Raw genomic sequence first — 15,842 nt, forward strand, 5'->3', positions numbered from 1 at the left:
TGCTTTCAATGCAATACAGCTGCAGTGGGCAGGAAAGGTCAGTGACTTGGTTAGTTTGCCACAACCTAGCTTTCCTTCTTGCATGCAATCACAAAAGTGGCTGGTGATGGTTTAGGGGGTTTCTGATGCTCTGCTACATCACTTATAACTACAGGCCTCCCACAAATGGTTAAGAGATTCCAACGTATTTCTCCTCATTTTGTTCTTAGGAAGGGGAATGATAATGTTCTTGTTTTACAGATTCAGGACCAGGGCACTTGGGGAAAAAGGCCCCATCCAATAATACAGTTTGCTTTCGTTTAGTAACCTAAGCTCAAAGATGCTCTTCCTTAAGCTACAGGAGACTGCTACCTTATTATGAAGGCAGCTATTAAGTGCTTCTTAGAGCTCAGCTCCAGAACATCTTGGTGCTGTCCTGCTGGTCTAATCAACACCAGCCTAGACTCAGATGTTATTCCAAAAGCTAAACATTTCTTAACCCTCTCCATAGCAGCTAAGGACCTTAGCATCTTGCCTGCTCCCTCAAATTCATGCATCCTGCACATCATCTTTCTGCTCGGTGGCCTGCCTTCACAGCAGGAGGGATGTTACCCTATGCCATTCTGAACCCAGTCATTTAGGGAGGAGGAATCTGGGCGAGCGGAGTGAACTTGGATCCCCCATTTCATGAGTTTCTGAACACTGGAAAATGCTGCAAGCTCTATGCATCACTTAAAGAAGTGAAGTGCCTCTAGTTCAGAGCGAGTTATGGGTCCTGAGTGAATGGCAGAACCTCCCTGGAGGCCCTACAGACAAGATGTATGTAAGATTGCTCCTGCGCTCAGCATCCCCCATGGACTAGCTACAGGCAGCTGCATGGAGAACATGCAAAACTGAGGCCACTTGCCATGCTGACCATTATGGATCCCATTCTGTCACCTCCTTTTTGCATGCTTTCCCACAGAGTCCTGGATCTAACAGACATGGGTTTCCTTCTAGGGGCTATAAAATTGTTAGCTTGCCTTTTGACTTGAGCTTTGTCCCAAAGTAGGCTGGATCTGGGAAAGGAAAGGCTCCAAGAACAAGTTCTGCCAGCTGCTACTTGTCTGTTAAAACTGAAGGAGGCTTCTCCTTCAAGGCAGTTGCTGCTCCTGAAGCCAGGCATTTTCCTTTGCATGGGAAAGCCATAACTGCCTGCGAGATAGCTTTGATCTGATTTTACAAGGATAAAACTAAGTTTCCCTGTATTCTTGCTCTGCCTCCATTTAGCAGTGAGCCATTCTCTTTTGTGCTCCCCACATTTTTGGAGAGCTGGTCGCCGCTTATTTAGGTTGGCACAGACTAAATATAACCGAGTGTCTGTGTGTGAGAGCACGCACTGGGTCACAGCACTAAGAGCGGCAGCAGCAAGAAGTGTCCTGCCTTTCCCTGCAGAGCAAGGGGGTTATAGGCAAAATCCAGCTATTCGGAGGCAGCTCAATGAAACACACACAACCTGAACAAAAAGTAAGTATTCCATTCAACTTGTGAATGCTTGGGAAACACAGGTTTTTTTCTTGCCAGCTTTTACAGTCCACAGCCTCCTCATTCAATCTTGAATAATAGCTCTGAATTGAGCTGTAAAAGCTTCCGAAGTTTGATGGCTTTTGACAAGTTAATTCAGCTGTATGGTAAAAAGTTTTTCCCCCAGATAGAAGAAAGCCATCATATCATGAATGTAGTAGTCATCCAAGGGAAAGAAAACACCATTAGGATTAGAAATGATGGGCTTTATGGAGATAGTTTGTGGTTTAGTGTAATCTACCTTCAATATTTCAGTAGTGAAATCTTCTCCTCATCATTCAGTTGGAAGTCAATATCTTCACTTCAAGCCAACACCCAGGGGCTACACTGCATATATTTTTTATTGAAAAAGTAACTTGCTTGTTTGTCAGGGTTTTTTTTTTTTTCCTTACATTTATTTAGGTTTTAATTGGTTTTCACCCTGTGTCATGCAGGATGTTTTCCCCTCCTCAGCTCCCCAGTTGAAAAAGACAGAAGAGAAACATGAATCAATATTTCCTCTAAGGTTCCCACTATAGAGACACGCTTTTCTCCCAGCAGCTGCCATGGGTGAAACTCAAGGAAACAATCAGAAAACAATCACTGGTAAACTAAGTGTATCCAACAGTTTTTATAGCCTCAGCTTCACAAGCATTCCATATTGATGTTATTCTGATTTCTTGTTTAATCCCAGACTGGTTGGGTTGAAGGGACCTTAAAGCTCATCCAGCTCCAACCTCTGCCATGGGCAGGGACACCTTCCACTAGAGCAGGTTGCTCCAAGCCCCTGTGTCCAACCTGGCCTTGAACACTGCCAGGGATGGGGCAGCCACAGCTTCTCTGGGCACCCTGTGCCAGCGCCTCAGCACCCTCACAGGGAAGATCTTCTGCCTAAGAGCTCATCTCAATCTCCCCTGTTCTGGCAGGTTAAAGCCATTCCCCTTGTTCTGTCCCTACAGGCCCTTGTCCGAAGCCCCTCTCCAGGTTTCCTGTAGCCCTTTTAGGCAATGGAGCTGCTCTAAGGTCTCCCCAAAGTGCAGCAGAGGGGCAGAATCTCCTCCCTGAGCTGCTGCTCACGCTTTGGGGGTGCAGCCCAGCACAAGCGGGGCTCTGGGCTCAAGTGCCCACTGAAGCCAGGTCATGGGGAGCTTCTCCTCACCCAACATCCCCAAGTCCTTCTCCTCAGGGCTGCTCTCAATTATGCTCTCACTTTATGTCTATATTTAAGCCTTAGTATGCCACTAAAATTGACTGAACCAAAATGACAGTTGAGGGGGAAAAGAGATTTCTTTCAAACTCTTAACTCTTCAGCTTAATGGAGAGGGATGATGACACAGTAAGAACTTTTTGGCAGTGTTTTTTAATGGCTGCAGAACACTTCTTCTCTGTATCACAGAATCACAGACTGGTTTGGGTTGGAAGGGACCTTAAAGTTCATCCAGTTCTAACCCCCTGCCATGGGCAGGGACACCTTCCACTAGAGCAGGTTGCTCAAGGCCCCATCCAACCATTTCTAAATAAATGGTTTATAAAATCCAGCAAAATTCAGTCAAAACAAGTCTTACCAAGGAAATGTATTTTACAAGGGTACTTATTGTACTTAGGCTAAAAGGACTGCCATAACACTCCAATCTGTCTTCACCAGCAGTCTTCATACCAGCTTTCTCAGTATGTCTGTCTTCCTTAGATTTGGTTTCCTAACAGCATCAACATGGCTTTTCCTTAGGGCAGCTCAAAGAGGAGAGTTGTTACCCTGCTATCCAGGCTGCACAGAATGGCCATTTTCAGGTGTAATTCAGGGATAGAATATGCTGGAGGTGAGCTACCTGGGTGTGAGTTTCCAGCTGCGTTGCACCAAACTTCCACCAAACCTCCAGCACGGGACGTTAAGCGTTGGCGAGTTTGTGGCTCTCTCATCTACCACCATCAATCCTTGCATTCCACTGGATTTGATGTTACTGAAATAAAGAGTGTAATTTGAGAACCAGTACATTTTAAGAAGCATAAATAAGAAAAGGAGAGCAAATTTTACACTGTGACCTTTACTATGAACTTCACTTGCTGGCTTTTTCTGCACTCCCCCAAGTGGGCAACAGGGACTTGAGTCTGTCCAAGACAACAGCAATAACTTGTTTGTTAGAGACTGGCTCTTAATGCTTCAGCATATAAGCTTTTCAGTCCTTGAGTGTTGAAGACTTGATGAAGTGTTGGGTCTGCAGACAAGCTGGAAAAATAGCTCCTGCAGACAGGCTTCTTCAGCCTCAACAAGCACTCCAAGAAGTGGAGGAGAACCTCCTTTACAGCTCACATTAAGGCAGACAAGATTGCTCTGCACAGAAGACAGATTTCACATGACAGCAAAAACCAGAGACGTCTCTTTCTGCAAGAGGACAAGATTTTACAGTTCTTTATAAAGATACAAGAAGAAGTTGGAGCTGAAGCAAAATTCACCAGGAAAAAACAGCCCCAAAAGGTATATGGAGGAAAACACAGGAGTGGGGTGATGTAAATTTAACATTCTCTGTTCTATTACAGCTGTGTCTGAAGTGTGGTTGGTTTGTTGGGTTTCTTTTCGATGGCATAAAAAGAGTACGCTGTTGGAAGGATGCGGAACAGATGGGAGTGGGAGCTATAGCAAAGAAGGGTGGCTGGCAAGAGAGGAATTTCAAGGGAGTGCAACGATGGCAACTAACTGATCAGGGAGAGGGAGAGGAAGGGTAAGCAATCACCAGGTAAAAACTTACATCTAGGCTTGCCCCTCTCTAAACAAGCCGGTGGCACTTGAAGGAAGCTTTTTGGCTGGGCTCTAGAGGGAGATCCTGCTGGCTTTCTTCCTACCTTCTTTTTATTGGCCATGGAGGTGGTGGGAGAGGCAGGATTAGAGTGGAAGACTGAAGCATCCTCTGTTATTGCCACCAGCTCCCTGTGACTAAACAGGGAAATTAGCTGGAGTGTTGTGAGGGCTGTGATTTCCTGCTTAAGAACATGAAGAGTGGAACCATTCCTGACAAACAAGAAGAAGAGTTGAGGTGAAGCTGAGGTGGAGGTAGGCACGAAGTTCTGGAATTGCATTCTATTTCAGACTTCATGAATTAGCTCTGCCAATTCCTTTTTTATTTATCTTATTTTGATTTCTTACTTCAAATGGCTTCTGAGTGAATGTTTCAGCTGCGACGAAGGAAAAGCAGACTGTGCTATGTACAGTTGGGTTTTAGAATATAGGAAGAATACTTGTTCTGGTTAATCTCTGCTCTAATTTACATGAACGATTACAAGGTTTAATTTTCTGTCATTATGCACAGGTTAGCCTAGACTGGATATTAATAGATACACATATTCACACCCACAACCACTACTACTGCATCAATCAAATCCTGAAGAGAAAACTTACACTCCATAGCAACTTTTAGGGCACAATTTTCTTCTTGTTTCCTCTCCTTAAGCTACCTCATAAGCTCCTCAGAGCAGCCTTCCAGTATCTGAAGGGGGCAATAAGGATGCTGAGAAGGGACTCTTCATCAGGTACTGTAGCGATAGGACAAGGGGTAACAGGTTCAAACTGAAACAGGGGAAGTTTAGATTGGATATAAGGAGAAAGTTCTTTACTGTGAGGGTGGTGAGGCACTGGAATGGGTTGCCCAGGGAAGCTGTGAATGCTCCATCCCTGGCAGTGTTCAAGGCCAGGCTGGACAGAGCCTTGGGTGACATGGTTTAGTGTGAGGTGTCCCTGCCCATGGCAGGGGGGTTGGAAGTGGATGATCTTAAGGTTCTTTCCAACCCTAACTATTCTATGATTCTATTTTAGCAGTGCAGAAAGCATTGGAGGCAACTGTTGCAGCCAGGCAAGTAGCCTTTGGAGTTTGTAGCCAAGAGAAGGGGTCTGCAGTACAACAGCACAACATCCAACCCTTCATGTTGAGGGCATGGGTGACACCAAAGGTACCTCTGGGCTCCATTAGTTTAGAAGTTGCAATAGGCAACAAGATGTTGGTTGTAACCCATGTTGGTGACTAAACCATCTCCCAGCTGTACCACAAATGGGGAGCCACAAGAGAGGGCAGGCAGCCTTTGCAAATAGTACCTTGTCTGCTCCACAGGCTGCATTAGTGACTTTTACTCCTAAAGCACTCCCATCTCTTGACAAAAATAACTGAAGATTATTTATACACACACACACGAGAGCACACAAAGTGGCCTTGAATAAAGATAGAACAACCATAGGAGGAAACCTAAAACCTCACCAACCAAAGAACGACAAACAAACAAGCCCACAAGCCAGTATAAGCTAAATATGAAACAAAAAGGGCTTCAGCTTCATGCAGAAGTGGTGCTCTTCATGCCAGCAGTGCTCTTAGGTGCATGTTGGACTTGATGGACTTCAAGGTCTTTTCCAACCTAGGTGATTCTATGAAGACTTCAGGCCTTCTGCATGCTCAAGCTTAGAATAAGCAAAATGTAATGGTTGTAAGTTGTCAGTAATAAATAATTCCACTCTTAAAGAGTGGAAACCTGAAGTTAATAGGATGCTATTGCTGGTAGAACTGTCAAGAGTAACTGTGACCTCTGATGAGACCAGAGCATGTTGTTCACATCATGGGAAAGTGAGCAACTGGAGGGGTCAGATCAATATGGCAAGGATTTTGAGATGGGTGGCCCTTTCAAATGGAAATGCAGTTGCTAAACATCTCACAGTAAAGAAAAAAGGGGTTTCTATATTACTATGTCTATGTAAATTTTGAGGGAGGGCCAAAGTTGTAAGCATTTCCCTTCTGATTCCAGAATGTATGGAAATCCAGATGGCTGAACTACAGGAGTTCATTTTTCTTTATGGCAAATCTGGATGTTTAAAAACAACTTCGCAAGAGTCAATAAATCAAAAGCAGCAGAAGTCTGCTGGGATGGCTGCCTACAAATAGGAATGTTGTGTTTCAGATCGTCTTACTCCATGGTGTTAAGGATCTCTATGAAAGCTAAGTGGGAGTCCTCCTTAGTGTACTGACTGGGCTATGAGTAAGCACAGTGATTGCTACAAGAGGTGTGAGAGCAGACCACTGTGTCCCCAGGGCTCATACCATGAACTACTTTTAACTGTGTAAGCCAATGGCTCCACCTATGTGAAGTACAAGAACCCTCTGCATGCTCTACCTGGATAGCAGAGGTTTGAAGGCTGTGTAGACAGCATTAAACTCAGAATGGAACTGGACAGCGCATGGGTCGCCTTCTTTCTAGGACCACCATGGTGGCTTGCCTTCAACAAAAGGTCGAAAGCCATCATAAAAAAAGGGAGCAATAATATTTGATGTTGTGACATTTGAGACTTGGACTTCCTTTGGCCATTGGCAATGTCTTCAAAGAAGCCCGAGATGGTATCTACTGCATCTTAGGCAGGATGCTCCCAGCAGAGCATGCCTCACAGGTGTCCCCTGGCTAAGCTTTCTCACACCAGCTAATAGAGATCCCAAAATATTTTGCTTCCCATAATGTGGAATGTTAAGAAAGCTGGAGAGTAGCTTTTTAGAAGGGAAGGGAGTGATAGGACAAGGGGAATGGCTTTAACCTGCCAGAGGAGAGACTGAGATGAGCTCTTAGGCAGAAGCTCTTCCCTGTGAGGGTGCTGAGGCACTGACACAGGGTGCCCAGAGAAGCTGTGGCTGCCCCATCCCTGGCAGTGTTCAAGGCCAGGTTGGACACAGGGGCTTGGAGCAACCTGCTCTAGTGGAAGGTGTCCCTGCCTGTGGCAGGGGTTGGGACAAGATGAGCTTTAAGGTCCCCTCCAACCCAAACCAGTCTGAGATTGTGTGACTCGCTTCTTGCATTGTCCTAGTGAAAGGTAAATCATCGAAACACAAGCGAAGTGAGAGTTGTGGCAGCTCTGGGCTTGGCTAATGAAGAAAGTGCAGCTAGAGAAGACTTGACAGTTCAATAGAGTAATTCTTTAGAAAATAGCAAAATCAATTAAATGTTGAATGGTTGCTAGGAACACATGGGTAGAGGCAGTGCCCTGAATAATCCATTTTATTTCTTTACTCTTGGTAATTGAGGCCAAGATTAGCAGAGATTTTTTTAAGTATGTTCTTCCCTTTTCGTGTATTTTTTATATCCCGATTCAGCTGTTTGCTATTAAAAACAGAGCACTCAGCAGCCATTTTTTATAGACAATACTTGATGGGTAAAAAAGTAACACTTGGGTGCAGAAAACGGACAAAAAGTTTCATATTCTATGAAAATACTATACATAGATGAATGGGTTTGGGTTGAAGGGACCTTAAAGCTCATCCTGTCCCAACCCCTGCCACAGGCAGGGACATCTTCCACTAGAGCAGGTTGCTCCAAGCCCCTGTGTCCAACCTGGCCTTGAACACTGCCAGGGATGGGGCAGCCACAGCTTCTCTGGGCACCCTGTGCCAGCGCCTCAGCACCCTCACAGGGAAGAGCTTCTGCCTAGGAGCTCATCTCAATCTCCTCTGTTCTGGCAGGTTAAAGCCATTCCCCTTGTCCTGTCCCTACAGGCCCTTGTCCAAAGCCCCTCTCTAGGTTTTCACATGCCATGGCTTGCATTTGCTCCAGCATTTCTAGTTAATCCTTCTCCGTTAGTATCCTGATAATCAAAAAAACCTCATTTTTTGCTGTCTCAAACTACCCAAGGAAGGAAAACATCAGAATGCATCACTTTCCTGCTATAAGTGAAAGAATTCACTTCCAAACAATCCATCACCTCTAGCTGTCTTTTGACTGGTGCTATTTACTTGATCTCAAGCACAAGCTCTTCCCTGTGAGGGTGCTGAGGCGCTGGCACAGGGTGCCCAGAGAAGCTGTGGCTGCCCCATCCCTGGCTGTGTTCAAGGCCAGGTTGGACACAGGGGCTTGGAGCAACCTACTCTAGTGGAAGGTGTCCCTGCCTGTGGCAAAGGGTTGGAACTGGATGCTGCCGCGGTAACACTCCAACACATCCCAAACAGTCTCCAGGCCTGTCCGGGCCTCCAAAGCCGAGTGGGCACCTCCGGCCTCGGAGACCCACACCCGTGTTCGGGCTCTCAACCGCCCTCGCTGCTCGGCCGCCCCGCCACAGGCCGGAGCTCGGCTCCCCTCCGGGACTACGGGCCTAGAGCAGACATGGCGGACCCCTGCCTCAGCGCCCCCCCCACAAGCCCAACACCACCGGGCGCGCCGTCGCCAAGGCGACGGGCCGCGCGCCACGGGGCGGTGCCGTGAGGGTGAGGGCGTGTCTTGATTGGTCCCCTTCTCCCCCTCCCTCGCCGGGCTATAAATAAACCGCGCTTCCTGATTGGCCGCGGGGAAAAATGGTCGCACCACGTGACTTTCCATCTAAAAATTCCAAGATGGCGGATCCCGTCACGGGCTGAGTCCGTCGGTGGCGCGCCCGCCGCGGTGTCCCGCGCACCGGAGCCATCGCCACGCGGCTCTCCCGCCTCGTCCGCCGCCGACACAGGTCAGTACGCGGCGGCGCACCGCTGCTTTCCACACCCTCGCTCTCGATCGGGCCTCTCTGTGCTGACCCCCGCCGTGGCGTGGGGCTCTTTCGTTGCCCGCCGGGTTGTAATGGCGGCGGAGACGCTCCCGGCCGCCGCGTTCTTCGAGTGGCCGTTTGAGCGCCGCTGGTTTTTCCTCATCTCTCCGTGCTCCGAACCGTGAGGCGTTCCCTTCTGGAGAAGGGAGGTGATGGGCAGCTGCTTGAGCCAATCAGAATCGCCCTTGCAGCGGTGGCGGGCGTATTTGAGCCGCTCGGCATTTTCTGCCACGCTTTGATTGGTCGACGCGCTAGGGCGGGTGGAGCCTCCGCACGCCATCACTCTCCATGGGGCGGAGGGGTGTGACGGGCAGCTCCGCTGGCCAATCAGCGCGTGCGGCGCCTCCCCGCCTCTCGCGTTTTTGTGAATGAGGAGGGTGGGGGCTGGCGCCTCCGCAAGCCACGCCCCCTTCGCTCGCTGCGGCGTAGCCCCGCCCCTCCTCTGCCTGGCGGCCGCGGCTCCTCCTTCCCCCCCTCTCCCTCCCTCCCTCCCTTTCTCCCTCCGCTCACGGCGAGCAGCGCCGCCGCCTCGGTGCTGCGCGGGGCTCGGCGGGAGCGATGCGGGCAGCGGTGAGTGCCGCGGGCGACGGCCGGGCCCGCACCCGGCCCCAGTCCCAGCCCCGCCGGGCCCAGGCCGTGTGGGCTGTGCTGAGGGCGTGGGCCTGGGGGCGGCGGGGCGCGGGTGTTGGCCGGGGCGGGCGCGGCGGCCCTGCGGCGGGGCCCTGCGGAGCCGAGCGGGGTCGGGTCTTGCTCGGCGCTTCCCGGTGAATAACGGTGGACTTGGGGAAAGTTTGTGTCGGTGGGGACGCGCTTCACGGGGCAGCGGCTCCGGGGTTGGAGCATGGAGCTTGTCCAATGGTCCCCCGCTAAAAAGCACCGTTAAAAATGTTTTTTTTTGGTAACTAGGAGGAGAAAACAAGGAGTGTGCTCCTTAACATCACCGTGTTTTGAGGCGGTAACGTTGGGCTGCAAAGGGAAGATGACAGCTCCGAGCCGAGGCAGGGCTCTACACTATGGCTTCTCCCCCTAAAACACGCATTTTGGGGAGCTGTGGGTCAATAAAGTGTGTGAACCGCTCCGAAATGTAAAGAGTTGCCTTGTGCAATGAGAAACGAGGCTGAAAAAGAGAGGTTCTGGTGCGTTCGGAGGAGGGTGTTGCTGAGCGTTTGGCTGTGTGTGGGTTTTGCTGCAGGAATTTATCAGGGAAGATGCTGTGCAATCCCTCTGCTCTGTCGGGGTTCTCTGCTGGGTGCACGGCACCTTCGGCAAGCAGAACGTGCTGATATAATGGCTGTTTGGCCATCGTCTCCCCCGTTCAAAGGGATGTAAACCTGCCCGTCATGCACAACACTTGCGTAATTGTGTTGTGGCACTCGTTTGGGGAGAGTGGAAGGCTTTTTCGGGTGGTTGGCTTGCTTGTCAACAGCCTGCTTTGGGAGCTTTACATAAAGCAGGCTTGTCACCAAACGGCTTGTTTTGTGCCTGTTAAGCGAGGATTTCATCTTGCCTGGTATTCCAGACTGGATTCCAGGTCTAAAAATGTTCCCAAGAAGTGGGATCGGTGTTAGAAAGCTGTGGGTGGATTCAGGATGTGAAAATCACTTGTAAAGCTGGGAAGCAGGGTGCTGGAGCGGGGTAGAGGCGCTCGCTGGTGGTGTGTGTTTCTTCTCACCAAGCAGCTTGGTTCTGTGCTTGTTCCCAACAGCTGTATTCTGTTGCCTTCCTCATGCTCATGTGAGCCTGGAGATATGGAGTGAGCATGATTTTGGCTGTTGGCGCTCCGGTCTCCTTGTCAATGCATTTTGATTTACTGCTCTTATGCCCTGTCAATAAATGGGATTGTATTTGCTGCCATCAAAGCGCTTTTGGTTGTTGCCAAAAGTTACCTGGAGATAATTATTTGAATTAGGGATGAGTTGTTTTTCTTCTTTCTTTAATGGCAACATTTGTAAAAGCTAAGGAGCTGTGAAGTTTATATAATAATCTGCTTCTTGGCAAGCTTGCTTGTTCCTATTTCTCCTTTGCTTTCCCTAATGTGGGCTGTCGCGGCACCGGGTTTTTAGTTGTTTCTGATGTTCCCATCACCCCCCTATGGAGTTTTGAGCCTAAAAGCTGCTATTGGCACTCGACAGCCTTTTTGAGGGCACTGAATTAAGGAAGCTCAGCTGCATGTATACAAATATACAGCGATTACGAGGCAACAAAGTTAGTGCAGAATCATCCTGTAGCCATGGCAATGTGCTTACTCCGTTACATTTAGAGATGTAAAATGCCACCCAGTTAGAGTAAGTTTTAGCAACTGCAGCCTCTCTGTATCAAGAGAAATGTGTAAGACATGACTTTCCAGGATTATATGCTTCCTGTTGGGATGTTTTGGCATGTGCATCTGACACATTCCAGTTGCTGGTGTTAAGCTGTGCCCTTGGTTGCCCAAATTAAGGGGACAAAAAGAATCCCCAAATGTTTCCATCTTTACAATTTAACTTTGCCATCCCGTAATTCTTTTGGGTTTGCTTCCCCGTAATTCTTTTGGGTTTGCTTCAGGACTTGGCTGTAGAAAGGAGACAGATCAGAAAATGCATGAAATGCATTTTGAAAATTACCTTGGAATACCAGAGGAATTTGCCATTTACTTAATGGGCTGGGGGCATGAAAGAAGAGTGTAGGTATGGCATGAAAGTTTTTATTCCTTTGGGAGGAAATGTTTGTGGAGCAGTTTGTGTTCATGTTGTGTGATCTCCAGCAGACTATCCTAAAGTAGGAGAAAACAGGCAGGTGTGAGCTACTCAACCTGTGGTCAGCACCAAGGGAAACACACAAAGAAGTCCTCGAGGAGCCCAGGGAACATCTGGCAGCCCCAGGTTAGGAGGTAGCAGGCTGGGTACACCAAGGGCCTGTGAACTCCTTAGTGGAAGTTGGTTTCACTGATCACTTGCCTTTTGATGGTGACTTACTAGCAAAAAGAGTCAACCAGAGAAAGTAGTTTCTTGCACGTTTTAATCTTTGTGTTCGTCAAAATGCAACTTCTTGCTTTGCTGTGCTCATGTTACACAGGCTTCTGTGTTCCCATTAACACAAAAGAGAACTTGGACAAGAGAAGGCTCTGAGGAGACCTCTAGAGCTGTTTTCCACTGCCTAAAGGGGGCTACAGGAAACCTAGGGAGGGGCTTTGGACAAGGGCCTATAGGAACATGACAAGGGGAATGGTTTTAACCTGCCAGAACAGGGGAGATTGAGATGAGCTCTTAGACAGAAGCTCTTCCCTGTGAGGGTGCTGAGGCGCTGGCACAGGGTGCCCAGAGAAGCTGTGGCTGCCCCATCCCTGGCAGTGTTGAAGGCCAGGTTGGACACAGGGGCTTGGAGCAACCTGCTCTAGTGGAAGGTGTCCCTGCCCATGGCAGAGGTTGGAGCTGGATGAGCTTTAAGGTCCCTTCCAACCCAGACCAGTCTGGGATTCTATGAAAAGTGAAAACAAGAGGGCACTTAGAAGAAGGGGCTTTGAATTGTTTTTGGCACTTTTGGATTGCTTGAAGTGTTTCTCCAGTGGTTGTTTGCTGTGCTGGAAGGGTTTTGTAAGGCCACAGTACGTCCTTGTCCTCGTGTTTTCTCAAGGGTAACATGCATCTGTCTGGGTTAAGTGCAGTGAAGTGTCTGCTAGTGCGATGCTCTCTTTAGGATCTGAAAACCTGGATGCTCGCTGCCCAGCTGTGCCAAAATAACCTTGGGCTTAAAGCATCTCTTTTCCAGTTAAAGAAGTGATTGTGTTACACTCCTTGGCATTGAATTGTTTTGTGTTTACTGGAAATAAATACTCTTGGCATTGTGTGTGTGTGTGTGTGTGTAGCAGAGTCTTGGGACCATATTTTTACTTGTCTTGCACCTATTGAGTACACACAGTAATATTACCAGAATAGTTTATCTGCTGAACGGTATCTGTTGCTTAGCTGGTTCCAGACAGCAACAGTTGTCACAAACCACCGCGAGATGTTAACTGAACCTGTTATTTGGATACTGGTAACATCATTCATGGAATATTTGCCAAGTGTTCTTGATGACTCTTTTCGTGTCATCTTCATTGCTCGTCCAGGTCACCTCTAGCTTGTTTCCAGTTACCCCATTGCTTGTCTGTAGTCTTTTACCTAGCCTACAAGGCCGGCTATTGGGTTTGGATTCTGTCAGACTCCTGCTGGGGTCCTTTGGGTTTGTGCTTTTGTAGAAGCCTGTTTTGCTGGAGACAGAAGCTGGCAGGATGTGTTGTCACTCACTTCAAACCTGCTCGTCAGTTTTGAGTCCTCGTCCCTAATGCTTAGTTTCTGGTTTTCAGTTACTTTTGCTCCCAGGTTCCCCAGGTCCAAGCATCCCGATGCTCCGAAGCAATGAAAGGAACCCAGTTCTCCTCTCAGAGGTCTGGGTACAGGGGGAAACCCCATGAAAATGCCTGGGTTTGCCTCATTGTTTAAGCTGAGAAAAGGCAGAAACACTAAAACTGACTGCTTTAATAATCAGGAATGTGGCAATGTTGTTACCTACCGAGAGGCATAAGAAATGGGAGTAAAAGCTGTGTGTGTGTGGGGGGGGAGGAAATGCATCTTAGCATTTTGATCTGATTTAGATGGTCTCTGCTGTGGGCACTGTCTCTGTATTCGAGCCCTTGGGTGAGGGAAGTCCTCAGACTGCTCTAGTAACTCCTGCCACCTGCATTTTGATTGTGTTCTGCAGAAAACTGAAGTGGGCCAGGTTTGCTTTCTCCTGCAATGGCCCATGTTGATAAGGCAGTCCATAACAGATGATTCGTGAAGTGATGCTTGTCATTGCTTGAATAGTAAGCAGATTTTGGGTGATGCTGCTTCGCTGCAAAACATGGGCAGTTGAAACTGAGAGGAGAGACAAATTATCTCCTGTGTTGCTGGCTGTTTGGAGCTAGCTGCCTCAGAGTGTGTGGGGCAAGGGGGGAATGGGTGAAATAACGGGGGTAGAGAAGCAGGAAAGCACACAGAGGTTGCGTAACAGCTTTGTAAAAGGGAACAATTAGGAAAAGACTGTAAAATCTCTTGGAAAGCTTCTGTGGTTTTCCCTTTGCAAGGAATTACAGCTTGGCCTTCCTCTATAAAAACTCAGGCTTTTCGTTCTGTTTTTCATGGTATTCGTTGCTAGACATGTCCTGATCAACTCTGTATTTTTTCCCTTGATGTTCTCCTATTGGATATGATTTGATTAAAAGCTGCTTCAAACTGCCATCTACTAGTGCAGAGGAATGCTGTGTTGACTTGTGGTCATGGGCACACTCGGCCATCTGTCCTCATGAAGTGATTTAACCTTTGTTCCTCAGACAAGAAGCATTTAAAAACCAAAAAGTTACAAGTTGAAAGTGGGATCTCAGACTAATGAGAAACTTCTTTCTAGTTTGGTCAAGATGTAGTTTTAACCTAAGAGTCCTCTGAGATAGCCATTTAGTTTGGTAGAGAAGCGGAAAGGAGCCAGAGAGGTGCTGGGGGAAGCTGAAGGCAATATGTGCAGCTCATGTGGCTTATCTGGGTCTGAGGAAGAAAGAGCTTGTTCTTTTGGAGCATTGTTTAGACTGGAGCTGAGGAACAATTCCTTCCCCACAGTGTGCTCAGGCATTGGAACAGGCTGCCCAGGGCAGTGCTGGAGTCACCGTCCCTGCAAGTGCTCACACACCGCAGAGACGAGGCCTCAGTGCCATGGGTTAGTGGTGGCCTTGGCAGTGCTGGGGAATGGTTGGACTGGGTGAGCTTAAAGGGCTTTTCCAACCTGGTTGATCCTGTGATTCTATAATCATTCCAGTAGTTTGGACATCAGATATGACTAAGTGTTACTCTGCCAGAGTGTTGCCCACGAGGTGATGATGCCTAGGAGCACATTCAGTAAGTTCTTCATCTCTCCATGGTGAAGATGTGACTTGCTGAAGTGACAGGTTGAAGCCTGCTGTGTTCACTCCCTTGTGTTCTTCCAAGTTAGATCTCGCGTAGCCTTTCCTGGACGTGTGTATCTACACGTTTTATAACCAGCCATAAGCTGTCTGGTGACAAACTCTTATTGTAAGGGGTCTGGTTTTGCAATCATAGGATAAAAGCATGTCGAGGAGATGACCATCTCTGTGCTGGCAGCATAGCAATGTATTGTTTTAAATCTTTTCAAACAGCTCACTCTTATTGTGGGGAGCACTGACATCCAGTTGAACTTACCTCCATTTATCTTTTAGGAGGAGTGAAAAAACGCTGCCATTTCCTGCGTAGGAAATAATTCACTTTGTGATTTTTCTGGAGAACTGGTGCTTTAATGAGGTATCTGTCAGCAAGACTTAATTACTGTTAAATTCTGTGAACATTAGTATTCTGTAACCGGTTCTGTGTGAAATGGAGCTTCATTTGTCAAACGCACATGAGGGCATTAGTTTGGTACAGTTGGCATTAAATGTGAGAAGCAGCAGTTGTTCAGGGCTACCCTGTCCCTGCTACTGGTGTGCAAGGTGTTGTAAGATGGTGTACTGGTTTGAACCAGTGCTTTGTCCCGTGTGCAGTTGTATGTGAGGACATGGGGAGCAAGGTGCGTGTGGCATCACAGCTGTATCCGAACTAATGCCTTTGGGCTTTTCACCTTAAGTAAGTAGTTATTTACATTGGCTCTTCAGGATTAAAGGGAGATGAGCATCTTATGCTGGTCCCCTTTTACCCAGCCATTTCCAAGTTGTCTTCCTGTTTGAGTTTTCATTTTCCTTCAGTAAAAGCCTAAAGCTTGGATGATGTTATTCTTAGCCTGTTAACATAAAAAT

General features: G+C 47.9%; 1 protein-coding gene across 13 annotated transcripts in view; it reads left to right on the forward strand.

The window, feature by feature from the left end:
• Positions 1-8,679: 8,679 nt before the first annotated feature.
• HDAC4 (histone deacetylase 4) overlaps positions 8,680-15,842 on the forward strand; it is a 214,683-nt gene continuing 207,520 nt past the window's right edge. For 5 of the 13 annotated variants that reach the window (XM_061459996.1, XM_061459987.1, XM_061460080.1 and 2 more), the window contains exon 1: positions 8,683-8,971. The gene's annotated coding sequence lies outside the window, so the exon portion shown is untranslated. Of the gene's footprint in view, positions 8,972-9,549; positions 9,620-11,795; positions 11,911-15,842 lie in introns of those variants that run through there. The other 8 variants (XM_061459973.1, XM_061460013.1, XM_061459977.1 and 5 more) reach the window with 5 other exon arrangements.

The sequence above is a fragment of the Pezoporus flaviventris genome, unplaced genomic scaffold (assembly GCF_033815535.1).
Source record: "Pezoporus flaviventris isolate CSIRO_AGI_PZ_B2104156 unplaced genomic scaffold, CSIRO_AGI_Pfla_v1 ptg000001l, whole genome shotgun sequence".
NCBI lineage: Eukaryota > Metazoa > Chordata > Aves > Psittaciformes > Psittacidae > Pezoporus > Pezoporus flaviventris.